Source organism: Hyla sarda, chromosome 2 (assembly GCF_029499605.1).
Source record: "Hyla sarda isolate aHylSar1 chromosome 2, aHylSar1.hap1, whole genome shotgun sequence".
In the NCBI taxonomy this organism is placed as follows: domain Eukaryota; kingdom Metazoa; phylum Chordata; class Amphibia; order Anura; family Hylidae; genus Hyla; species Hyla sarda.
This window is the reverse complement of record NC_079190.1, coordinates 35,245,485-35,272,976: the sequence shown is the minus strand read 5'-3', so window position 1 is coordinate 35,272,976 and position 27,492 is coordinate 35,245,485. Positions and strand designations below refer to the sequence as shown.

The following is a 27,492-nucleotide window of genomic DNA, read 5'->3' as shown; positions in this document are numbered from 1 at the left end:
GTCTAAAACCGGTTCCCAGTAACCCTTGCCGTAACTCTGTGGTTCCTCCTGTATCTGGTCCCCCTAAGGTCATTAAGGACTCTGCCTGCCACAGGAAATGCCCCTCCCCCCCTCCCAGTTCCATCAGGCAAGCTTCTGTGTCCCCTCATGGCCCTCGTCCTGGTGTCACACTGCCCCGTGCCAGGTCCCGCCCTCTGCCCTCTCTCCCCATTCCTACTCCTGCGGTTCTGCCTGCCGTTGAGGAATCCCTCCATCCTTTCCCGGTGTCCTCATCCCAGGGGAGGCAGTTACCCGATAAAGAGAAGGGGAGACCTAAGGGGGGGGGTACTGTTACGCCTAGCGCTCCGGGTCCCCGCTCCTCCCCGGAGCGCTCACGGCGTCTCTTTCCCTGCAGCTCCCCGGTCAGTCCCGCTGACCGGGAGCGCTGCTCTCTCATGGCCGTTGGGGATGCGATTCGCACAGCGGGACGCGCCCGCTCGCGAATCGCATCCCAGGTCACTTACCCGTTCCCGTCTCCTGCGGTCATGTGCTGGCGCGCGCGGCTCCGCTCTCTAGGGCGCGCGCGCGCCAGCTCCCTGAGACTTAAAGGGCCAGTGCACCAATGATTGGTGCCTGGCCCAATTAGCTTAATTGGTTCCCACCTGTTCCCTGCTTATATCTAGTCTCCTCCCTTGCACTCCCTTGCCGGATCTTGTTGCCTTAGTGCCAGTGAAAGCGTTCTTTGTGTGTTTATACCCTGTGTACCAGAACTACTGCTATCTCCCCTGACTACGAACCTTGCTGCCTGCCCCGACCTTCTGCTACGTCCGACCTTGCCTCTGCCTAGTCCTTCTGTCCCACGCCTTCTCAGCAGTCAGCGAGGTAGAGCCGTTGCTAGTGGATACGACCTGGTTGCTACTGCCGCAGCAAGACCATCCCGCTTTGCGGCGGGCTCTGGTGAAAACCAGTAGCCTCTTAGAACCGGTCCACTAGCACGGTCCACGCCAATCCCTCGCTGACACAGAGGATCCACTACCTGGAAGCCGAATCGTGACAGTGCACCACCCCAGCGGAGCTTCCCGTCTTGGTCTTTAAGAGTAGTATGGTGCAGGGGCAAAGCTAATGGTCATAATCAACACCCTGCATTAGCCAAGGTATTTAGATACAAGGCTAGGACAGTAATACTGTCTAATCTTTGCCCTGTGTAAAGACAAGCCTAGAGATAACTTTGAAGTTGTGATTTTATAGAACATGGAAGGGAGCATGCTTGTGTTAAGGATAGTCCGAGGGGAGGCTTTCAAATGTGATTGACTTTGCTGATATATATACTGTCAAGTGTCAACACAAGAAAATATACACCACACAGGATGTTGGTATAACTCTCTCTTAGTAGGAAACCCAGCTGTTCCTTTTAATCCAGGAAGTACATTTAGTTTTTACATTGGATAAAGAAGGAGGTTTAGTTATGATGTCAGAATTAGCATGTTCCATTTTGATTGGTTGTTTGATTATTGTGTCCGTATATATTAGCATATCTAGTGCCCATTAATTTCTTTGCAGAAGTTTCTCAACTGGGAAATTCCAGAGTTCTCTGTTTGTCAGATATTTTGTCTTTCTACTCTTTATCTCAGTTGTAACGGCGTCATGGCAAGGCCTCAATCGTAGTCATGAACATATTGCAAGCTGATGTATATGGGTTAAGGGGTAGGTAACAGAAATATTTTTCCAGCAGCAATGGCATATTAGTATTAGTATATTGATCAGTCATTAGAAACATAAGTGTCATCCCTATCACTTGTACTTTACAGATGTGTCTCTTGGCTCAACATATCCTGAGATGAGTCGCTTGAGATGACCAGCTCTGCAAAAAAAAAAAAAAAAAAAAAAAAAAACAACAAAAAAACATGATCTAGAGTTGCTCTGTCAGGAGTTGTTTATACTACTATATAGATTATAAAACTATGTGTGTATATGTGCCCAGCAAGTAGTTAAGAGGTGTGCTGCCTTCCATTGAGGGTTTTTCTGGCTTGTCACAATAATGTATTGAATTTGCATAGTGAGTTCTTGACACATCTGTACAAAAAAAAATAAAGATTCTGTCGGGGGCATAGCTTGAGGGGGCTGATAGAGAACATGTCCAGCATGCTGAGTGCAAAAGAGGGTGGCAATGAGCCAGAGTAGTAGATACAGGTCTAGTGCAGCAAACTAATCTTTGCCCCAAGTGAAGGAAGGTCTAGCTACATATCTGACCATGTTTATCTAGTCAACCGGTGGGAAGCTTGGAGAAAGGAATTCATTACATATCTGGGATTATGGTAGAAGCCCTGATTCTAACAAGCCCGCTATCAGACCATGAATGGGTTCTACACTTTGGACAATTCCTTTGTGTTAGAAGAGTCCTTTGACAGTAAGTACACAGGAACAGAGCCCCCACCCTTAACACTAAATTATGAACAATAAAAGGACACATGAACACCAGATTGGGAAAAAACAGGCCACGGTTTATTATCACGGGTAGCTACAGATCGGTGAACACAATGGCTCCATAAACAAATTTAGATAAAACAAACTATATCAGTAGCCGATCAGAAACAGTAATTCACCCAGAATACTCTCTGAGCAACAAAAGATCGCCCCATTAAAAAACAGAGACAAAGAAAATAAGAAGGGAAGGGGGAGGGTGGGACGCTGATCCATCTTCTTGTTGCGACAATCAAAGAGGACAGGAGTGGCACGGAACCAAGTCCCCGCCCTGGACAGTGGGACCAATCAAGACCCAGTCCTAAGAAAAAGCAGCTAAACCTGGTAAGGATAATTAAAACAAAGCACAGCAAGGCAAGATAAAGATAAGTGTGGGGTCCTGGTTCGTGTTCCCCAATCCTATTCAGAGTGCGGGGTCCCCGGCAGTGTCGCAATTTTTTTTCACCAAAAATTAGTTGTAATCTATGGAAAACATGGCAGTAAGTGTTGCTATAGTGCCCCCACAGGGTAAGTCAAGCATTACACTGTGTCCATTCATATCACTGGGTTGTCTATGTATTGCAGGACATGACAGGTCCTCCAGGGTGAGAGACGCTCTTTGTTTGCTGCTCTCTGGTCAAGTGATAAGGATCCTGGATTGAAGACTCCTCGTGGTGTATGAAATTGGGGTTTCTCATCCCAGCACCCTCTTTGAGCTCTTTCTATTAATAACAGCATGAATGCTATCCAGGAAAAAAAATGGAAGAAAAAAAGCAAAACAAAAACCTTCAATAGTTTAGTAATACAATCAGACTAATATGCCCTTTTCTGTGGACTGAACAAGGCAATTAACTTTATATGTTCCTCTCTTTTATTATCTACATGGTCTGATGACCTTTCCCTTTAATACTTGTCAGAACAAATATTACTGGATGGAAGAATAGTCACACTTTTATGTTTTGCTTAATTAAATGACAAAGTAACAACAATAATCTTTAGGCAGAAAATGTTTCTAATGTTTTAAGCTCTTGAAGATAAAAAAAAAAAAGTATTGGCTTAAAATGGCGACAAAAGAATAGCAGGCGAAAAACGGCAACTGTGTTTGAATGAAGTTACATTTTGTTGTATACGCTGAGGTGAACCTATTCAAATTGTCAAATTAACAAAATTAATGGATTAAGCTACAATTTTCTTTAGTTCCTTAATAAAAAGAAAAAAAAGTACTAAAATATTATTCTAAAGTTTGAATGGCGGATTTTTTTTTCTCTTGCACAAAATGTTTTAAAGGGGTACATCTTATCCCATATCCAAAGGATAGGGGATAAGATGTGTGATCGTGGGACCCCTGCAATCCCCAGGCCGACAGCAATGGTGTCCGGGAACACAAAAGCTTGGAGCTTCCGTGTTCGTGACGTCACACCACGCCCCCTCCATTCATGTCTATAGGAGGGGTCGTGACGGCTACGTAGTAGCCGTCACGCCCCCGCCTATAGACATGAATGGAGGGAGCATGGTGACTGTAGTTGCCATTCATCCGGCATGGAGGGGAGTTGTGCACGGATGACTAGGGTGCCGCGCCGGAGATCGCAGGGGTCCCCAGCAGCGGGACCCCCACGATCAGACATCTTATTCCATATCCTTTGGATAGGGGATAAGATGTTTTTTGTCAGAGTACCCCTTTAAAGGAGTATTCCAGTGCAAAATAACTTATCCCCTATCCAAAGGATAGGGAATAAGTTATAGATCGCAGGGGGTCCGAGCGCTGGGGCCCCCCCGAGATCTCCTGGACGGGGCCATGGCAGTCTCATCCCCAGCAGAAAGCCGCGGCAGACACGCCCCTTCCATGTATCTCTATGGGGTACTTGGAGGGGGCGTGTCGGCTGCCGTGTCATGTGGGGACGGAATGCCCCCTTTCCAGCATACTGCTGCGGGCTGTCCAGGAGGTCCCGGGGGTGCCCCAGCGCTTCGACCCCCCGCGATCTATAACTTATCCCCTATCCAAAGGATAGGGGATAGGTTGTATTGCACTACAGATGTCCTTTAAGTTTCTAGTAAGTCATTTCTGGGTTTACTATGTAGAAGCTGGATTGTAGCCAGTAATGTCCTTATTGCAGTTTCTAGAGCCGGGTTAACCACAGAAGAGGTAATAAATGTATGATTGCTTAGGGTCTGACCATTGCCCCTCTAATGAGTGTGTCGAGGCTACTGGAAGTTGTATAAGGGTGTGGTATGATGAGGGGAAGTGTTCCTGATATGTTACTTGGATGAGTGGTACAACCCAGAGTCCCTCTGTGAGCCCACGATGCCCTTTTCAAAAGATGTTCCCCTTACACAACACCAAGGGAAAATACTTCTGATCAGTCAGTGTTTTGGGGAACAACTGTAAACTTTTCTTAACTCCCAATGCTGTTCAATACAACACACGGCTTTAGCCTGGCAGTGTACCACTTGGCAATAAAGCTTAAAACTAAGGAGAAGCAGAATTTTAGGCATAGACTCTGCTTCACTAGGAAGTGAGGAGCGATGAGGAGGAAGCTGTGCCTGCGGTTTAAGAAGAGCACTCACGTGGGCATAGGCTCCACATCATTAGGATGGAAGAGTAAAGAACATGGGCGGCATATTGGACCACGGAGGAAGGGGGCAGGGAAGATCAGAAAGCTGACTCCCATGTCAATTGCACAAAGTGACAAGTTTGCATATGAGCAACGGCTGGACCGATCTTGTAAGTAATACATCATTTTACTCAGGTTCACCTCTACTTTAACCCAGTGTAGGTGAGCCGACTGTTAGTTTCCCTTCAATGGAGATCTGTGGTGTAAATTAACTTATCCCCAATCCGAAGGATATAGATCGCGGGGGGTCTGAGCGCTGGGACCCCCCGCGATCTCCTGTACGGGTCCCCGGCAGTCTGCAGGAAGGGAGCGCTTCATCCCTGCATGAAGTAGCGGCCAACACGCCCCCCATGTATCCCATAGAGATACATTAAGGGGGCGTGTCAGCCGCCGCGTCATGCAGGGATGAAACACTCCCTCCCTGCAGACTGCCGGGGACCCGTACAGGAGATCGCGGGGGGTCCCAGCAATCAGACCCCCCGTGATCTATAACTTATCCTCTATCCTTTGGATTGGGGATAAGTTATTTTACACTACAGATCTCCTTTAACCCTTTGAGGACCAAGGGATGCATTTGGCCCATGCTTTTAATTGCCTGATACAGGCAATTAAAAACGTGGGACAAATACGTCCCTTGGTCCTCAAAGGGTAACAGTACACTGCAATATTATTGTATTGCAGTGTACTGATTTATTGGTGCGTCACGAGAATAGCTTGCCTACGGCAGTCTGTACTATCAGGTCTACATTGGCAGAAAGGAAGGCCTTTAGAAGGACCCTAGCTGCCAAGACAACTGAATGGTGCCCAATGATTGCATAATGGGGGCACTGATCAGATCCCAGATACGACCGGCAATTGTCAAATAACTCCGCCAAAGCAGTGGTTGCAATTGACTGTGGCATCTAGGGAGTTAAACTACCAACAATTACACTGATCATGAGTGTGTCAATGTATAAGATGTTGAAATTGTGTGTTGTTGTTGTTTTGTTTTTTTTTGCCATCCCCACATAATCCCTTTACATAAATGTGCAATGCGGCATCAGTTACTGCACACTATATAAATTCACAGATAATACTTATATATTGTATATCTCATGTCGTCAAAGAAGAGGGAACAACCTTGCCCTTTTCCCAGTCGGCGTTAATAATTGTCACTGGACGAGACATTGCCGGCATAATCTATAGATTTCCTCTGTTATCTCTGGATGCACAAAGTCACATAATCTTTATCGAGCCTGTAAGACTGATGTTCGGCCTGATATTTTAAGCATACAAGATTTGTCTAGAAATAAACAGATCATTTTGTTAAATGAGAATGTAGTCTGCTTGTGGATTCAGGTGACGGATATAAATAATGTAATAGCTGCGATTTATCAAAGGGAGAGAAACCTCCGCAGTAGGGGAAAGGTGCAATATATTACTCTACATGGATGTTTACTGTGAGCTCTAGTGTTGGCCTTGGACACGGACTAGATTGCTGCTGCAAGTTCGGAAATGGAAGCCTTAATTCCAAAGAGTTGGAGCTCATTCAGACTGTCCTCATGTCAGTGCATTGTAGCCACAGTATTAAGTCATGAAACCTCCTCCGCGCAAGTGAACAGAATTTAGAACACCATAGAATCTTATGTTAGTTTAATTTGCTTGAACTAGAGGGGGTCTGGGTATTGCCAACATATTAGGACAGTGTTCACATGTGGCATTTAATTATTGGTATCACTACTAATTACCAATGCTGACATTTTTATGTTATTTTCTAAAATTACCGTCTTACTGCGATTATGCAAATCGTTTAAAAATTGTGCTTTTTGTGCGTTTTAAAATTGTGTTTTTTGATTATTTCGACTTTACAACATCTTTACACCCGGATCTATGTTATCATATTGTAACCTGGTATTTTTAAATATGTAATGACTCTGTTTATTATTCTATGTACTTTTGTTTTCTTATTCTCAAATATCTGTTTTAAAGAAAAATTCTTTAATAAAAAAAACAGTTATGAAAAAAATAAAATTGTGTTTTTTGGAAAATATTGGTAAATTTGGCGTTGTAATTAGCATCGGTAATGCTTATTAAATGCCACATGTAAATACAGCGTAAGGCTACAATACAACCACATTATGGTCATCTGCAAGAGGATTGGTGCACAATATCGTGGTCGTTGGTTTAAAGGGGTACTCTGGTGGAAAACTTCTTATCCTTTGGACAGGAGTTAAAGGGGTACTCCGGCCCCAAGACATCTTAAGGATAGGGGATAAGATGTCTGATCGCGGGGGTCCCTCCGCTTTGGACCCCCGCAATCTAGCATGAAGCACCCACCTGTAAGCATTGCAGGAAGCGCTGGAGGCTCTCAGTGTTATGCCTCCCAACTATGGGGACGGAGTATCGTGATGTCACGACTCCACCCCTGTGTGACATCACGCCCCACCCTCTCAATGCAAGTCTATGGGAGGAGGTGTGATGGATACGTACTAGCCATCCTGCCATCTCCCATAGCCATCAATTGAGGGGGTGTTGCGTGACGTCACGAACACGGAAGCTTCAAGGACGTGAGAGCTGGGTGAAATCTTCAGACACATGTGCTCTGCAGTTAGAGTGCTGCCTTCACGTGACTGATGACTCCACGTCACTAGGACGTGGAGTTGAAGTTAATGAATATGCAAACAGTGGGGGCAGGTTTAGGAGCTGAAAAAAAGAGGCAGAGCCGGCTAGCCGGCGGGGGCCCCACCTCCAGCATAAGTAAATGACCCCTCTATTGCATCCTGTTCATGGGTTCAGTGTGGGTGAACAGGCTGACAGTTTTTCTTTCATTTCCATGAGATTCTACTATTAGCACCATAAAAAGAGGACAAGTGACAGCAAGCCAGGGATGCGTAAATGTTCCGAACGCTGTTTTCGTGTTGCAGGGGTCGGCCATGTCCTTTGTGACATCACGGCCACGCCCCCTCAATGCAAGTCTATGGGAGGTGGCGTGACGGTCATCACGCCCCCTCCCATAGACTTGCATTGAGTGGACCTGGCCGTGATGTCACAAAGGACATGGCCGACCCCTGCAACGCGAAAACAGCGTTCAGAACATTTACTTCTGAACGCTGGCCAGTGGAGTATCCCTTTAAAGAGCCCAAGCTCTTCATCATTCCCACCACAGAGTAATTTGATTAGTAATGCATAGTAATTTTCCCAGCCCATGGCCTTTAGGCTATGTTTCCCCTTGGTTTTTTTCTGGCAGTTTTTGGAAAACTGCCACTGCAGTTTTTGAGCCAAAGTCAGAAGTGGATCCATTAGGAAGGAGAAGTGTAAGTCCTCCCATTATATTTCCCATTCCCTTTGAATACACTTCTGGCTTTTGCTCAAAAACTGCAGTGGCAGATATCCAAAAACTGCCAGAAAAAAACCAAGTGGAAACTTAGCCTTAAAGTAGTCTATAAAAAAATCAGATCAGGCCTAGATGACAGAAGTGGTCAACTAAAACCAAAACTATAGTGTGCATCACAACATTTTATTTAAATTCCACAAGACAGTCTAAAGACAGAAGCAATGAAACCTAGGAAAGGAATGACTGAGCAGGATGGATTTAAATAAACATTCAGCAGAGGAAAGCAGTAAGTCATGTTACCATGGCCGGGTGACTAGACCCACCAGTGCATCGAGCGTCAAACTGATGGGTCTTCGCATACTAGATAAAATAGTCCTGCAGCTTTACTGTCAATCTACACATTCTAAAGTGTCCACATTTCTTTGCATCATAAATTGTGCTGTTATCATATATCATCAATACATTCTGATATAAATATTATTTGTGAATCAATACATAGCAATTTAGCATAGCAGTTCTAGTGATGGCCTACAGATGAGATTTAAAGTCTATGGACACCTTAGGTTAATGATTACCCTAATTGAAAAAATGTTGTAGTAAGTTTATAGGGGTATTCCAAGAAAAAAACTTTTTTTTAAATATATATATATATATATATATATATATATATATATATATATATATATATAACTGGCTCCAGAAAGTTAAACAGATTTGTAAATTACTAGTATTAAAAAAATCTTAATCATTCCAATAATTATTAGCTGCTGAAGTTAAGTTGTTCTTCTCTGTCTGGCAACAGTGCTCTCTGCTGACATCTCTGCTTGTCTCTGGAACTGAACAGAGTTGAAGAGGTTTGTTATGGGGATTTGATTCTTCTCTGGACAGTTCCCGAGACAGGTGTCATCAGAGAGCACTTAGACAGAAAAGAACAACTCAACTTCAGCAGCTCATAAGTACTGAAAGGATTAAAAATTTTTAATAGAAGTCATTTACAAATCTGTTTAACTTTCAGGAGCCAGTTGATATAAAAAAAAAAAAAAATAGTTTTTTCCTGGATAACCCCTTTAAGTCTTCCTTCCCTCATTTATTCTCTGATATTCTTTGCTGCTTGTCTCTAGCTGTCTCGGGAACTGCACAGAGTAGAAGACATTTGCTATGGGGATTTGCTTCTACTCTGGACAGTTCCCGAGACAGGTTTCATCTTCCTTAATACATCCTTATGGGGATGTGCCCCTCTGAATAACAAAGATGTAACTTTATACAGAATAAATGTAACTTTATTGGGGGTGCACTACATTTTTCCCGAAGCTGGCTATACTATCGGTGTAGGGTATCATGTACAGTTCCTGCTCCTGTACTTACTGAACAGTTATACATTGTATGTCTTGCTGCCAAGTCAAAATTTTAAGGGCCGGTTACAGCCGCCCCACCAAATGTGAAGAGTGGAAGCTTATCCCTGTAACCTAGCTCACTCCTGTAACTTTGTTCAGACATATTTGCCTACAAAATGGACTGAATACATGGTGATGCATAAACCATTACCACCTATTGCACAGGAGCAGTGACTTCTGTCTTTAAAAGGAATCCCTGCTCTTGTGCATAGTTTCTGAGGTGCTGTGTGCTGATAGTGTAGGGGTTCATGGAAAGTACAGTGTACGCGCTGAGGTATGTGAGGGCTACTGCTGGCTGGCCTGTCCCAGCCCCATTCTCCTGCGGAACCATTATACGTTTGGTTGTGGCTACATATCTAGATCCTGAATGTGAGATCTGTGTGTTCAGAAGTCCAGATCAATGTTTCCCAAGCCCGGTTCTTAAAGGGGTAATCCACCCACAGATATCTTATCCCCTATCCAAAGGATAGGGTATAAGATGTCTGATTGCAGGGGTCCCGCCACTGGGACCCCCTGCAATCTTCATGCAGCACCTGACATTCTGAACGTTATATTCAGGTTTGAGTGGCCGTGGTCGTGACATCACGCCATTCCCTCATTCATGTCTATGGGAGGGGGCGTGGTGCCAGCCACACCCCCTTCCATAAACATGTATGGCGGGTGCGTGGCGTGAAGTTGGAGGGGTGTGACGTGTTTAGAATGCCAGGTGCTGCACAGAGACAGGACTCACGCGATCAGATATCTTATCCCCTATCCATTGGATAAGGGATAAGATGTCTAGGGGCAGAGTACCCCTATAAGTCCCCACAACAAGTCAAGTTTTCAGGATTTCCTTACTAGTGATGAGCGGCATTGCCCATATTTGAATTTGCGATATTTAGCGAATATATAGGCAAATATTCGTCTTATATTTGCGAATTTCACGTATTCGTTATATTCGCATATTCTCATATTCGAGGAAGAAAACAGTGAGGGGGTGGGCAACTTTACTATTGGTTGTTAGGGATGTTGTTGATAACCTCTGACAAGTGGATTTGCATCATTCTAATTGGCCCACAAGTGAAAAGAAGGAATATGTGCATATGCAGAAAAAAGTTAATATTCGTAATTTTGAATATATAGCGAATATATAGCGATATATAGCGATATATAGCGAATTTGCGATATTTCCGATTAAAATTTGAAATGCGAATATTCGCGCCCAACACTATTCCTTAGTCTATCATGGGTGATATAATTGTGGCCACGCCTGATACACTGACCATTTATATATCACCTATGAAAGAATGAAATTCTAAAAACATGACCTGTTGGGGGAATTGAGGACCACGCCTAGGAAACACTAATCTAGAGTACGCTCTGGGAGCTTCGCTTTCTCACTACACATGTACACAGTCAGGGTCCATTCACACGGGCGGAATTTCCGCTTGCGGAATTCCACTTGCGAAATTCCGCCTCAAATAAAAGCCCAATAGACTTCTATGGGATTCCACACTTCTGAATTTCCGCACCAATTCCACATAAAATCTGGAAGTGAAAGCAGAATTGGTGCGGAAATCCCGCTGTGGAATAGACCCTTAATGTGATTCTCCCTTGCAAACTGTCTTTGTATACTTTGTTAACTACCCTTAATGTATGCTCTCCCAACACTGCACACTCTGAGCTACTGTGTGCAAGAGAAGAGAGAGGTAGAGCAGAAAGTTGTCATATAGTAGGCTTGGCTGTGACAGTAAACCTCTGTATGGGCTCGTTCACACGGCCATTGTGCCCTGGTAAGGGGAGCTCCTTTGGCCAGTCTGTTGGAAGGACAGGAGTTGAACGGAGAAAAAAACTCCATGTCCTACTGTATTTTTTGCCGTATAAGATGCACTTTTTCTTCCCCAAAACTGAGGGGGAAAAGTTGTTGCGTCTTATACGGCGAATACACACCTATCGCGGCGGTCCCTGCAGCTAAAAGCTATAAAATATTGCCAAACTAAAAGAGCCAAGAAAAATCTCATACAGTATGTGCCTACTGGCCCGATAGGACAACAAGTCCTCAATGGCCCAGACCAATAGACCAGTTGAAATATACATCAGTTGTTTTAGAAAAGTTGTAAAAGAACTTATATAATTTCAAAAATAGGATGTTTTAGAGTAAACATACCTTATTTTTCGCCGTATAAGACGCACTTTTTCTTCCCTAAAACTGGGGGGGAAAAGTTGGAGCGTCTTATATGGCGAATACACCCCCTATCGCGGTGGTCCCTGCGGCCATCAACGGCCGGGACCCGTGGCTAATACAGGACATCACCGATCGCAGTGATGCCCTGTATTAACCCTTCAGACGCGGCGATCAAAGCTGACCGCCGCGTCTGAAGGGAAAGTGACACTAACCCGGCTGCTCAGTCGGGCTGTTCGGGACCGCCGCGGTGAAATCGCGGCGTCCCGAACAGCTTACAGGACACCGGTAGGGACCTTACCTGCCTCCTCGGTGTCTGCTCCATGTCGGGATCCCCTGCATGGCCGGCGCTCTCCTTTGACGTCATCACCTCGTCGCGCATGCCGTCCCGTCATCCAATAGGAGCGGCGTGCATAGCGACGTGATGATGTCAACGGAGAGCGTGGATCCCGGGGAAGAAGATGTCCGGAGCGTCGGGGACACTATGGGGGACGCGGCGACAGCGATGGAGCGACATCCAGGGCAGCGGTGACGAGCGGCGACGGGTCCGGAGCGGCGGGGACACGTGAGTATTACCTCCTATACCAGTGGTCTTCAACCTGCGGACCTCCAGATGTTGCAAAACTACAACTCCCAGCATGCCCGGACAGCCAACGGCTGTCCGGGCATGCTGGGAGTTGTAGTTTTGCAACATCTGGAGGTCCGCAGGTTGAAGATCACTGTTGGGTTCAGAATTGTTTTTTTCTAGATTTTGCACCTTTAAAATTGGGTGCGTCTTATATGCCGGTGCGTCCTATAGGGCAAAAAATACGGTATTTTTTTCCCCACTCAACTCCTGTAAAATATCGGATACCTCACGGACCCTATTCATGTTAATGGGATCCGTCAACACCCGGTGGTATAATTTGTGCTCCGACCCGTTCATGGACCCTGAACGGATCGGAACACAACAGTTGTGTGAACTTAGCCCCATCATCCAACATCCAAATACTATGTACAATACAGATTTTCATTTTTATTTTATTTTTTTTACATCCAATTTCCTTTAATTACGCCTCCATATAAACTTATGTTAATGCAAATGAGAATCAGCGCCTATTTATGCCGCATCGCATCCTGCAACTCAGCTCCGTCCTATTCGGAGACAAAGATTTACTCGATTGCGGTAGAGGACGGAATCTCGTACGCAGGACTTAATATATTATTAAAGATGGGCGCAGTGGAGGGAATAGGAGCAGATGTTTTATTCTACCGCGCATTTTTCCTTCCGCAATTTTTTTTTTTTTTTTTTTAGCCTTACAATCAAGGAATAAGTTGCCGAAACATTATAGGGCAAAACAAGTTATTTTAAAATGTACAACTAAAGAACCATCTGCTCCGGCACAGATCTAACACATGGACAGTTTCTGGAGTGAATGATAGCTGGCACATCTTGAAGCTAAGCATCAGTCGGGGACATGATAGAGGTTTTATGTATTAAAAAGAATGGCTGATATCTCCATTTAATATTTCAGGGACTGCGGAGAATAAATAAAATATATTGGTGATTATTTAGTCGCTGCTGGAGCTCGGTCTGGAAGGCAATCATAGAGCTGCCGGCGACACGTGCCCCTGTGCTATAGATTATCCGGATCTGTTATGCTCTGTAGGTCTTTAGAAGCCCATTCCAATTTTCTAGTTTAAGGTAAAAAAAATAACTCACTCCGGGATTTTTTTTCTTTCTTATAGAGTGCAACATAAGCTATTATTACAGTAAAAGGTTCTTGCGTTCGACTTGTGCTTACCCGTTATAGCAGCTGTGTCAGGCATGAGATTTCAGCCATGTTCATAGCATATAGACACAAAGAAATGATTTCCTAATGCTGCCGATAAGTGGCTTTGCATAGAGAGGGTGTGGAGCCTGGTGATCTAATAACCTGACTAGACTCCAGGAGCTGAGAGTGGTTTGGAGGGGTCAGTTCACATTATATACAGTTTTATTGCATTTTCTTATTCAAAGTGCGATTTTTAGAGAAATATTACCATGAAGCGAAAACAATGGGGGAGATTTATGAAAACCTGTGCAGAGTCAAAGTTGCCCAGTTGCCCATAGCAACCAATCAGATCGCTTCTTTCATTTTTCACAAGCCTTGTTAAGAATGTAAGAAGCAAGCTGATTGGTTGCTATGGGCAACTGGGCAACTTTGACTCTGCACAGCTTTTGATAAATCTCCCCACAATGTGACCCCATAATCACAAATGAAGATTTAGACTATATTTACATGAACTAGTTTTTTTTTCTCCAAATTTTGGTACCTTTTTTTTTTTACCGCATTGTGATGTTTTTGCTGTTTTTCTCTAAAATTGCTTTTAAAAAGATGCATTTTTATAGGGCAGTAAAATAGTGGCCTTTTCCTGAAATATTGGAAAGTTCTCATAAAAAGTAGAAAAAATTAAGCTAAAACCCGAAGTGTGAACACAGCTTCAGGGGAGTTGTATACCTACTATATATCCTGATCCCATATAGATAGCAGCAGTATACAGTTAGAGCTGAGTATGGAGGGAAGGGGTCTTTGAGCTGCTAGAAAGGGATCTGATAGGTGATTATGTCACGCTGTAATTTAAACGAAATAAGCTGACCCAGAAATGACTACTTCCTCACATTAAACACAGTGATTTCCTGTGGTTCAGACTGGTGATCACATGACCCAGTATTTCTCCACACACCTGATAATCTTAGCTATACTACGGTATATTGATTTAAATAATAGGATTGATGCAATTTATTGAATTTTATTACAAAAGTTATTTGCGTGTGTGTATAAAAGGGGTCGGAATTCGGTTTGTCCATTGTGATCGTTTCCTGTGGAATCGCATCTCTTTAAGTAAATGAAGTGTGACCGGATGAGTGCTGCAGTAATCCCATTTCATATATGGTAAATTTTGAAGGGGTACTACTACATGGAGCTGATCAAATTAAGTGGTCTGACTTTTGGGACCCCCCCCCCCCCATTGATCTCAAGAACTGGACTCCTGAAGCTCCCATCTCAATGGAGCAGCAGTGTGCATACTTGACCACCTCTCCATAAGTTGTCCATGAGAGCCCTTTGCTATGGTTGGCCAGACACATAAATCAAAAACAGAGTGATTGTAATTACCAGAAGCAACAAATAGAAGAACTACAAGGAACATAATGGAGAAAGGACATGAAGGCTGTATATATAGGCATTGATGACAGCAGTAGAACTACAAGGAACATAATGGAGAAGAGACCTGCAGACTGTACATATAGGCATTGATGACAATAGTAGAACTATAAGGAACGTAATGGAGAAGGGAATGAAAGACTGTGCTTTTAGCCGGCTTTGATGACAACAGTAGAACTACATGGAACCCAATGGAGAAGGGACCTGAAGGCTGTATATATAGGCATTGATGACAGCAGTAGAACTACAAGGAACGTAATGGAGAAGGGACTTGAAGACTGTACATATAGGCATTGACAACAGCAGTAGAACTACATGGAACCCAATGGAGAAGGGACCTGAAGACTGTACATATAGGCATTGACAACAGCAGTAGAACTACATGGAACCCAATGGAGAAGGGACCTGAAGGCTGTATATATAGGCACTGATGACAGCAGTAGAACTACAAAGAACGTAATGGAGAAGGGACCTGAAGACTGTACATATAGGCATTGACGACAGCATTAGAACTACATGGAACCCAATGAAGAAGGGACCTGAAGACTGTACATATAGGCATTGACGACAACAGTAGAACTACATGGAACCCAATGGAGAAGGGACCTGAAGACTGTACATATAGGCATTGATGACAGCAGTAGGACTACAAGGAACAAAAGGGAGAAGGGACCTGAAGGCTGGACATATAGGCATTGACGACAACAGTAGGACTACATGGAACCCAATGGAGAAGGGACCTGAAGGCTGTATATATAGGCATTGACGATAACCGTAGGACTACAAGGAACAAAATGGAGAAGGGACATGAAGACCATACATATAGGCATTTACGACAACAGTAGAACTACATGGAACCCGATGAAGAAGGGACCTGAAGGCTGTACTGATTGCAGTAGGACTACAAGGAACAAAGCAGAGAAGGCTGTACATATAGACATTAACATCTAATGCCAGCATGGAGACAAACAAGGCCATGGCAGGAGGCAAGAAGGGTGTTACTTGAGAGAAGTAGGTAGCAACAACTACTGTGCGTGGAATATTGTCTTTGAGGTCATAGAAGGAGTTTGTAATAGAAAACAAAAGCTGTTTTATCTTGGATACCAAAGCATGGCTCCATACTGGAATACCTATTATAATCTCTCTTTGAGGCTCTCTCTCTAAATAGTGTGTCCTGTCCTCATAGACCAAACTCCAAAATCTGTAAGTGACCTGAAAAATTATTTTATATGGAAAAAATAAATAAATGAATACATTTTTACAATGAATTATTAAATTTCCAAGAAATGCCATAACTTATAGTCTGACAATTTCAGGTTATGTTCTATCCTGGTAAATGGCATCAGAACATTAACACAAAAGTAATAAAATAATATGATGTACTGTAGTCCTATAATTGTAACCATGCTGTTCTCAGATTGCATAATAACTCATAATGTTTTTTTTTTTTATATGTGAAAGAACAAAAAATAAAGTGATCCCCTTAAGTACCCCGCACTGTTTGCATTTCTCTGTGTTCGTTGGTAAGATGTAGTCTTATAAAATGTAATTATTGTTAATTAATCACTTAAATCTCAACCAACCAAGCTACCAATTAGCTTTCCATGGCTGCCAACATGATCACAATAGATACTAAGAAATGTCTTTTACACTCCGTTATCCATTAGGGAACTCATTTTTGTTCCTTTTTTCAGTAATCAACACTTATAATTCCTTCAGGGTCTAATTGCTTTTCTATAGACTACAATAAAAGCATTATACACAGTCACTGCTATAAGAAAAGACCAAAATATATAAGAGTAAAACATATATAGAGCACTGGGAAATTTTTATATTTTAGTATAAGAAAAAAAAAGTAATACAATTGCTTTAGTTGCTAGGTAGGGTCGGGGCTACACTTTTTGTAAATTTTGTGTACCACAGCTGTCACAAAATAGTTAAAATCAATTATATGTATCCGGTTGCACTGCAAGAATTGCAGAGTATCTCAAGCTGTATAACTAGTCTAAAGGATTTATTCCTACATTATAACTTATCATGTATCCACAAGACCACTTGGACCCCCACCAATCACAACAATGGAGGTCCTTTGAGTAAATGGGTGGCATGACTGATGCCCCAATTGGCCACTATGGGACTGCCGAAGACAGCGAAACACTGTATGCAACTAATGTATGGAAGGAGTGGCATCGCTTGTTGCTGTAATATCGCCCAGACCAATCGGAGGCGTGGGCAACAAGCCAATGACATCCAACATCCTCAGGTAGGCTATTTATACTCCAATATGTCCTTTACATGTTGCCTGTGATAGAAGTTATTTCCACTCTCACTTCCGTTTTGTACTTTACTTTACTTAACCTTGTGAGTTCTGAGCTTGTCTTGGGACCTGACCTTCCTCTTGCTTTCTGATTCTGTATCACGCTGCTATCTTGGTTCTGACTTGGCTTACCTGACTTCTCTTTATCTGTTTATTCATTCATTACCTGTGTTTTGTTATTGCTCTCAGGCTTGTGCCTTTTTAACCCATCGTGCCCTGACCCCTGACTTCTGTACTGTTTGTTTTATTGATTTTGACATTGCAAAGCCCTGAACTTATCTCCGACTAGGGCCCGTCGTAAAACAGGGGTCCATAGTTTTGGGTGGATTGTCAAGTAGGAAGGGTCTGGGTTCCTGGGCAAGCCTAGAGCTGCACTTTTTTTTTGGTTGATGTGACACCTTGTCCTCGTAATTGGTGGGGGTTCCCAGCAGTTGTGTGGTTAGATGATAAGTTATTATCTTGGGAAAAACCCTTTAAGTTTAATATTTTGTAAAATGTTGGTAACTCATAGACATTTTACTCGCTAACATTATCAGGAGTATGCTACTAAATTTTTGTAGCATACTAAGCTCTTGGCATACAATATGTAAAGACTCAGGACTCTTGTCTATCCCAGGACTCCCTGCTCCTGTTTATTGAGCAGCGATACATACAGTACTATATGCATTGCTGCTCATTTCACATTCACACAGGCAAGGTACAAGAGATCCCAGACCTGGTGAATGTCAATGAATAAACAACTGTGTGCATCACTGCTCACCTCTTGTATCCAGCCCAGGAACGTTCCCTTGCTTGATGTGAGTCTGTAACTCCCATCCACTGACAAGAATTTTCCAGGATAGGGGGATAGCGCTCTGGTGCACTGCACTAAAAAGGGGTGATCACTACACCTGTATTTAGCATTGTACTATGGTTACTTGAGTCCACCATAGGAGATCATTTTCAGGCCCAATCTCCATCTATACAGAAACTGTAAATATCCATATGACATCATTAATAAAGCCTAACAGGTTACATGCTCAGGGATCATCAGGGATCATGGGGTCTCAGATGTCCCGCGGGTAGGTGATAAATTATAATCTTGGGATAATCCCTTTATGTCTGATATTTTGTTAAATGTTAGTGGCTCACAAATGTACCAGCTGCTACTAAACTTGTCAGCGGTGAGCTATTACTGTCTCTATGGCGCGTTTTGCTACAAATACTCCTGAAAGACATTTGCAGAGAGAAATGGTCGAAATTCTTCCTCTTCAGACTAAAAATTTTATTTTCACCTACAGAAAATGGAGGTGGGTACTGATAAAGTGGGACAGGTTTAACATTTAAGGGTTCACTTACTTTTTTCCCTTTAACTCAGTCATTGCAACTGTGTGTTAGGGCCGGCAGGAGGCAGACAATGAGCGAAGATCTTCCTGATCAGCATTTGTTTGTGGAGTCTTCACAGTGCTCAACCAATTGTGCAGATGGGCCGCATGAACATTTGATGGATTTTGATTCTGACAGTGGCCATTTAAGTAAAATGTGCTAATTTTTGTAAAAAAAATTTTTTTATCATTGACATTTCTATTTGAATGTATCTTCTATTTTACATTTTTTTTTAAGTCTTTTAAAATTGAACACGTGAAGCAAAAAAACTGTTTTTAAAGTATCACCCAACAAATCCCTGTAAGAAAGTGTTATCATTTTCTCCTAATAGAATTAATAACGGCCTCTTCTCTCTGCCACTTGTACCCAATGCTCCCTTGTAGAGTTCCTGTTAATGAAGCCTGTCTCCTATCTAAAAGCCTAGACTGCATTATAATAATTAACTAGTCTTGGTAAGACGCAAGCGACTAATGTGCTTAATGGAGCCAACAGCTACCAAAATTAAGTTAAACTAATGCAAAATCATCCGTATTGCAGTGGAAGGGAATGTAGGCGTTTTAATACCCTATAATCATAAAAACAGGCTAGAGGAAACAGAAATATTGATTGCCTGTGTGAAGGAGTAAAATGAAAGCTACTTAAAACTTAATACAAATTGTAATCTCGATAATGAGTGTAGATTTTAAGAAGATGTTTACAAAAATTGCTAAAGTGTTCAAATTATTAATGTACAAGGGCCGTCCTTTTTTTTGGTAAAAACAAAATAAAAAAAAGCGAGAAATGGCAGAATGTAATTGGAGAGCAGCTCCAGATCAAATACGCTATAAGGAGAGGCCCCGGTCCTGGTGGAACACAGCCAGCTCAGGCACTGCCAACCTGAATGCAGTCATTCTAAACTAGTGACACCTCATGTAGGGCAGGGGCATGGGAGCCCTAAGCTACCCCGAACCCCTTTCCCTGCCTACTTTCTTAGTCACCCTAGGCAACAATTCCACAACTGGGTACCAGTCCCTCAACTAGACTAGTGCTGAGATAACATAATTCAAAACAATAAACCGGACTATACAAGGTCGAGGATACAGGTTAAAGGGTTACTCCACCCTTAGATATCTTATCCCCTATCCAAAGGGGACCTCTGCCACTGAAGACATCCGGTGTACAGAGCAAACTTTGCTCCATGCCAGTTGACTGGCAATTCGGGGAGGAGACTCGTGACATCACGGTCACGCCCTGCTCGTGACGTCACGCCCCCTCCCATAGACTTGCATTGAGGAGGCGTGACCGTGACGTCACAAGCAGGGTATGACCGTGACATCAAAAAACCTCTGGCGCTCTAAACGAATGCCGGGTGCAGTAGGGAGATCACCCCAGCAGCGGGACCCCCGTGATCAGACATCTTAACCCCCATCCTATGGATAGGGGATAAGATGTCTAGGGGCGGAGTTCCCCTTTAAGATATGAAAAGTTAGAAGCAGGCTATAATACACAGACAGAGAACAGGATAGTATATAATGCAGAAATGTAAAGTAGTAAACAGACAGATATAAGGTAAACAGAGCAGCAGGTATATAGCGAACAAACAACAGCCTAAGAACCAAAGCAATATGCGGCAGGTATGCGAATATGAACCAAACAGGATAACAGGAGATATAGTGCATCAGCTGTAAACACAAAGACAAACAGGTCTGAATACGGGTCAAGATTCATGTTTAGGTTACACAGACTAAATATAGGAACAAACCCGACTCCAGGCCAGGGGCAAAGCAACAAGCTATGGATGGATGAAAATGCAAAGACAAACAGGTTAGGTGGTGAGGGTGTGATAGTGTTTACCAGCGGGCCTCATTTGGATCATCTATTGGGTCCCCAACCTCCTTTTACACTGCTTTTACTATGCCTTTTGCTAAAGTATGGCTATAAACTGAGTTCTGTATGGTGAGTAAGCAATGGTCTGGAATTCAGTGACCCCCCGACCTACGATGGCCCCGACATATGATCAAATCGACATACGATGGCCTCTCAGAGGCCATCGCATGTCGATGTCAGCACTGACATACGATGCTTTTTTATGTCGTGGCCATCGCATTAAGTGCTATCCGGCAGTGCAAAATGCTTAAGCTGCTGCCGGATAGCAGCTTAATGTTCCCCATGTGGTGCGGTAAGTATTACTTACCCCTCCACGATGCTCCGGGGTGCCCTCCAGGTCCAGCGCTGGTCTTCCGGTGTCTTCTCGGCCCTCTCCGATGACGTCAATACACTGCTGCGCATGTCATCCAATAGGAATGGCGTACGCAGCGGCGTAATGACGTCGCTACGCAGGCCCAGTAAGGCCTTGCGGAAGACAGCAGAGGACCGGAGAAGACAGCAGAGGACCGGAGAAGACAGCGGAGGACCGGAGAAGACAGCGGAGGCCCAGGGTCACCATCGGGAGTGGCGGGGACACCATCGCGAGCGACGGGGAAAGGTGAGTACAGCTTCCTATACTTTACATTGCACGAATCCCTCAACATACGATGGATTCGACAAACGATGGCTCGTTTGGAACAAATTACCATCGTATGTTGAGGGACCACTGTACTGGCCCAATGGTCATGGAGAGGGGGAAAACTAGGAAGGGTGTATTTTTCTCTTTGTCATGGGACACTCTCTTTGTTACGTACGTCACTATAGGCATGCTGAATCCCAGATGAATGGTAAATCAGGATATTACGAGAAGCACTGTACTTGGAAGCAAGAAATCCAGACATTTATCTTCCAATTACATTTCCATTGTACAGTAAGTAATGTTGTTAAATGATCCTTCTGTCTCCCGGCCCATAGGCAATGCTAACCCACTAGTACAGTAACACCGCCAACTGAGCTTGATAGACTTACAGTCATTTCAGTGCAATGTAATGAAACAACCCAAGTTTATTCTCCTCTGGCGCGAGTCCAAGAGACATCTAAGTGATTTCCGTGCACGTCACCCGGCAATTTTGATCAGATTTCAGAACCTATTATTATATAGTGACATTTCCAATCCTTATATAATGAGACCACTTCACATCTAATGAAGACGTGTTGCTGAAAACATGAAAAATTATACAAGAAAGCAATTTGTTAGGGGAAAGGAAACTGAACTTGGGATTCAGCAAAAACATGAATCTCGGGATCTGATGACAAGAAGGTAAATGACAACCTATAGTCCGTAAAAGAGTAAAAGTAACACAAAGATCAATAGGCACAAACTTGGATTTAATTCATATCAATTGATTTTCTTTCATCTATAACCCGGATTAAGCCAGCAATGTTGTAATCTGAATAAAAGCATTTTTATTGCACATGGATAAAGAAATGACAAATGTCCATCAGGTTTACCCAGGGGAGGGTGATGTGTAGGAACAAGAAAGCTAAAATCTATAAAATATTACCAAACTAAAAGAGCCAAGAAAAATCTCATACAGTATGTGCCTACTGGCCCGATAGGACAACAAGTCCTCAATGGTCCAGACCAATAGACCAGTTGAATTATACATCAGTTGTTTTAGAAAAGTTGTAAAATAATTTATATAATTACAAAAATAGGATGTTTTAGAGTAAACATACCATATTTTTTGCCGTATAAGACGCACTTTTTCTTCCCCAAAACTGGGGGGAAAAGTTGGTGCGTCTTATACGGCGAATACCTGCGGCCATCAACCGATCACTGTGATGCCCTGTATTAACCCTTCAGACGCGACGATCAAAGCTGACCGCCGTGTCTGAAGCGAAAATAACACTAAGCCCGCTGCTCAGTCGGGCTGTTCGGCGCCGCAGCGGTGAAATCACGGCGTCCCGAACTGCTTACAGGACACCGGGAGGGACCTTACCTGCCTCCTCGGTGTCTGTTCCGTGCCGGGATCCCCTGCATGGCCGGCGCTGTCCTTCGACGTCATCACGTTGTCGCGCACGCCGTCCCGTCATCCAATAGGAGCGGCGTGCGTTGTGACGTGATGACGGAGAGCGAGGATACCGGGGAAGAAGACGTCCGGAGCATCGGGGACACCACGGGGATGCAGCGACAGCGATGGAGCGACATCCAAGGCAGCGGTGACGGGTCCGGAGCGGTGGGGACACGTGAGTATTACCTTCTATACCAGTGGTCTTCAACCTGCGGACCTCCAGATGTTGCAAAACTACAACTCCCAGCATGCCCGGACAGCCGTTGGCTGTCCAGGCATGCTGGGAGTTGTAGTTATGCAACATCTGGAGGTCCGCAGGTTGAAGGTCACTGTTGGGTTCAGAATCTTTTTTTTCTAGATTTTGGACCTTTAAAATAGGGTGCGTCATTCAGCCATGATTTAATAATTTACAATAAGAATAAATCATCCATATATTAGAGGGTACAAACATTCCTCCTTTAAACATGCTACTACCATTTGTATTTTACATTATATTTTACAATCTGTCTTCATAGCCTTTAAATTATAACAAGCATGTTTATGAAAAAACTTATTGTTTTTAAAGGGTTTCCCTGGCCAATAAACTATTGATGGCCTATAATCAGAATAGGCCATCAATAGTTAGACTGTAGGGTACTGAATATCAGCATTATATGGCACTACTGAGGTGCTATTGTTCACAGCACACATAGAAGGCAGCACACATGTGCTTCAATGGGTAGGGTGGCTGATGTGTAGGTGGGAGAAAAAGTGACCTGTCACTTACAAAAAAAAAGATTCCTGGGACTTGTAGCTAGAGGGAGGGAACTCACTAACAGGAAATAGCCAGTTCACCAAAAGAAAGCAGCAGCGTTATAGTGGAATCAAAACACAGCAATTTAGCTCCAAAACAAACACGGATCCTTCCTAAGCATGTACATTACTGTCTTGCAGGTAAGGACTAAAATCACCTTATGGTGGAGTACCCCTTTAACTAATTGCCTGTCTCCTAAAGAGAACAAAATAACATTAATGCATATGCAGATATATAGAATCACACCATATCCCCTTCATTCACTTAAATCTCTTCCCTTCAACTTTTTGGTTAAATTTGATGGACCTATATCTTTTTTCAGTTATATTAATAGGAAACTGAGAAAGTTGGGTGGCACACATACTGCATGCTACCCATCATGCCAAGTTTCTAGAAGCCCTAGCAACTGTAGACTACTCTTCCTCCCTGCACTCAAGCGCTGCCATGGCCTCTTACTGCCCCCCCACTGATGTCTTCTCTGTCCCCTCACTCTTCTCTCAGCCCACTGCCTACCCTATCCTTTTTGCCTGCCTCACACTTACTATTCTCAGCACCTGCCTGCTGGACAGTTATATCATACTTTATTATGATGTTGGTCCTGGGCAATCTTCGAAGCCTGAGAGTAAGACTATCAAGAAATTTACCAGAAGTCCCATAGACTTACATGGGACTTCCGCTACCCTCATGGTAAAGTATAATTTAACTGTCCGGCAGGCAGGTGCAGAGAATAGTTAGTGTGGAGCAGGAAGAGGGGATGGAAGTTATGCTGGAACATACTTATACAAATATACTGTATGCACAAATATGTTGAGTTTTAACTATAAAGAGTACGGCCTCAGGACCTAGAACTCCCTAAGGACCGCTGAACTAAACTTTGTCCTATGGGGATCTGTGAAGAGTCCCTCTGAGCGAAAGGGCCTCAGTGAACACACATTGGCTCATACTTCAGCTCAGTCCTATGGGAGATCTATGCATTGTAAATCCCAAATACGCTCGTGTGCATGAGGTCTAGTCAGGTGATGTACGAGAATCCACCGCCTAACCAAAAACATTTTCTGTTTCCTAACATTAATTATACAGAGGAAAAACAATAGAGTAAAATTATCCCAGCAATAACATCTCAGGCGGAGAAAGATTTAGCACAAAATTGAGAAAATGGAACTAAATTATTAACCGGCTTACTGTAAAGAGCAGAGAGCTATAAAATGTTGTTTCTATCAAATGTACCTTTTGGTTCCTCATGTTTTTTTTTCCCCTCATAAATGACTTTTCAGGGATTTTACAGTATTGTAGCTATAAAGCAGTTTTCTCCAAACTGGGCACCTCTAGCTATCGCAAAACTACCCTTTTCTGGCATGGCCAGGAGTGGTAGCGCGGCAACAGTTGGATGTCTACAATTTAATGAAAACTCCTTTATGGGATGCAAAGCTAAGGGTTAGACCTGGGTCTTGACACTTGAACATGCTACTCTTTCCTGGTGGCACGCTACTCTATTAGCATACCACACCACAGAAATTAGGTACGCTCCTGTACAATGAGCAGTCGGACACATTCACTGGGCTGGGTGCTTAACGCCTGGGCCTGCGAATGCAGTGAGTGAGCGTTGATGCACATAGTATGGTCACTCATCTACAGGGCACCATACACACAGGGTGCTGGTTCAGACGTGAATGGCAATGATGCATACTGTACACATGCATTGCCACTCACACACTCTAGTCAGTAGTAACTGGCCTCTCGTTGTCGCTCCACCACCATGGTGGGCTAACACTCGCTTCTCTGCCTTTTGGCTAAGATCAAGTGTAGTATCTGTTCTTATCAGTTTCATGCTAGTGGCAGACGATGCCAGTGTGGAGCTGGTGGGGATGGGTGCTGCATAGTAGGGAGCAGGTGTACCGGGGTGTTCCGGGGCTTGTTCTGAGGAATCAGCCCGATGGCTGCTCTGATGTGACCTGTTACCTCCGGGTCTCGCCATGAGGCTGAGAGGGTCTAGAGCCGAGGTACTTTAGTGCCTCGGGGAGTGGTGACCCTGAGGTGCCGAAACTCACTAGGAGTATTGGCTCACTAGGTTGAAGCACAGGCACCATGATCTCTTCACCTTTGTGGCACTCACCTCTTGATTCCCGGCCATCTGGCTAGGATAAGAGACATTTTTATAGATCCGGACGGATGTCCGGGCAGTATATCTGTGCACATTCACTTATTTATTTCCTTTTTGTCTCACTGTGTCACTTTTTGCATGTTGTGTGTCCACAGGATTGTTAGGATGGAGTAGTCCTTCTGGGTGTCCCTCCTGGTGGTCTAGGGGAGGTGTATGTGGCCATTAGGTTCCGCACCTCCCTGCAAACACCCCGGGTACTCCTGCTTTGGCAGGGTACTGACCGTTATCGGCTCTGCGGGTAGATACCTTGGCTAACGCCAAGGGGGATGCCGGGATCATTTGTGGTCCATTAGTAGCTTCAGCGAAAATGTACTTTGAACCTGGAACCTTGCAGGTACCTTTTGGTCCAGAGGCGAAGGGTAAGGTTTGTTTGGGGGCCTCTCTTCTATCGGAGAAGGGCTTGCGATAGACCGCATCCTTTGTGCACATTTTTTTAGTGTAACCCGTTTGCACTTTTTCTTCCACTTTGGGTGATTCGAGAGCACGTTCCTCGGCTCTTAGATAAAAAAAAAAGGTGGGCTAACATTTGTTTGGTGGTGGCAGACCTGGAAAGCCCATTGACAACAGGTCCCAATGGGTGTCACTGACTTTTAATGGGGTCCATCGGGTTTCTGTAAGGTGTATGTATTTATCTCAACTCAACTCCCATCACCTGAATGGACCCAGGGAACGAAGCTCAATGCCAATGTGAACCCGTCCTTACATACCATGGATCAACAGACATTAACTGGACATTTTTAATGGCATAGAATGTGTTAAAAATCAATTGGCATGTAATGCAGTAAATGTCAAGTTAAAGTTTGCAACATTCATTTTATAAAGTTGCCTCATTTTTGTTATTTTAGATGCACTGAAGCAAGAAAAAGTGGTAACATACCCTTTAAGCAAAGAGCAGTGCTCCTGCCTGTGTTTCATTAAAACTATATATATATATATATATATATATATATATATATATATATATATATACATATATATAGTCAAGAATACAACATACAATGTACAGACAGTCTAGATCTGTGAAACATGTCAATGGCTGGAAGAACCGACCAATCAGAATGGGCATTCACTGGTAAAACTCCTGTATTACTGAAATGCATGCACTGACTGGTGTCTGGTAGCGCCTCCTACAGTATAGGGAGGTAATACATGTTCTGTACTCCTTTGGACACCAGGTGAGGGCGGCTCCATGTTACTTTTTTAGGACATTGCGTGTTCTGTACAGGACCTTGAAGAAGCTCCTGTCCTCTACATAGACCAGTGTTTCCCAACTAGGGTGCCTCCAGCTGTTGCAAAACTACAACTCCCAGCATGCTGGGAGTTGTAGTTTTGCAACAGCTGGAGGCTCCCTGCTTGGGAAACACTGACATAGACAGTGATTTACAGCTCCCAGCAGATCTTTCTTACTTTTATATGTAAGGATTTGCTTTATCTATTATCTATTAATTATCCACTTAATTTTTCTTTATTCCTCACTTTTTCCTATTTTTTTGGATGACATTTTGGTGGCTTCAGAGCCAATTACCAGGTTTCCATAGAGTTCCGGTCTCAACATACAATGGTTTCAACATACAATGGTCGTCCTGGAACCAATTAAAGGGTACCTCTCATCAAAAAAACTTTTGATATATTATAGATTAATGTATGCAGAATAACTTTACAATTGCATGTTATTAAAAAATATGCTTCTTTCTATTTAATTTTCCATTTTGAAGAAATGACCACTAGGGGTCTCCCTACCAGTCCTGGCAGCAAGCATTTCAGACTCATGCTGGAGTCCTAAACACTACAAGCTGCCAGTCTGCTTTGTTCACAAAGGAGAACATTCAGAG

General features: G+C 43.6%; 1 protein-coding gene and 1 pseudogene across 1 annotated transcript in view; one reads left to right on the top strand and one right to left on the bottom strand.

Moving 5' to 3' along the window:
• The window catches only part of CNTN5 (contactin 5), a 1,441,523-nt gene that overhangs the window by 1,242,706 nt on the left and 171,325 nt on the right, over positions 1-27,492 (bottom strand). The gene's annotated exons all lie outside the window — the stretch shown is intronic.
• On the top strand, positions 25,270-25,360 carry LOC130359839 (U2 spliceosomal RNA; annotated as a pseudogene).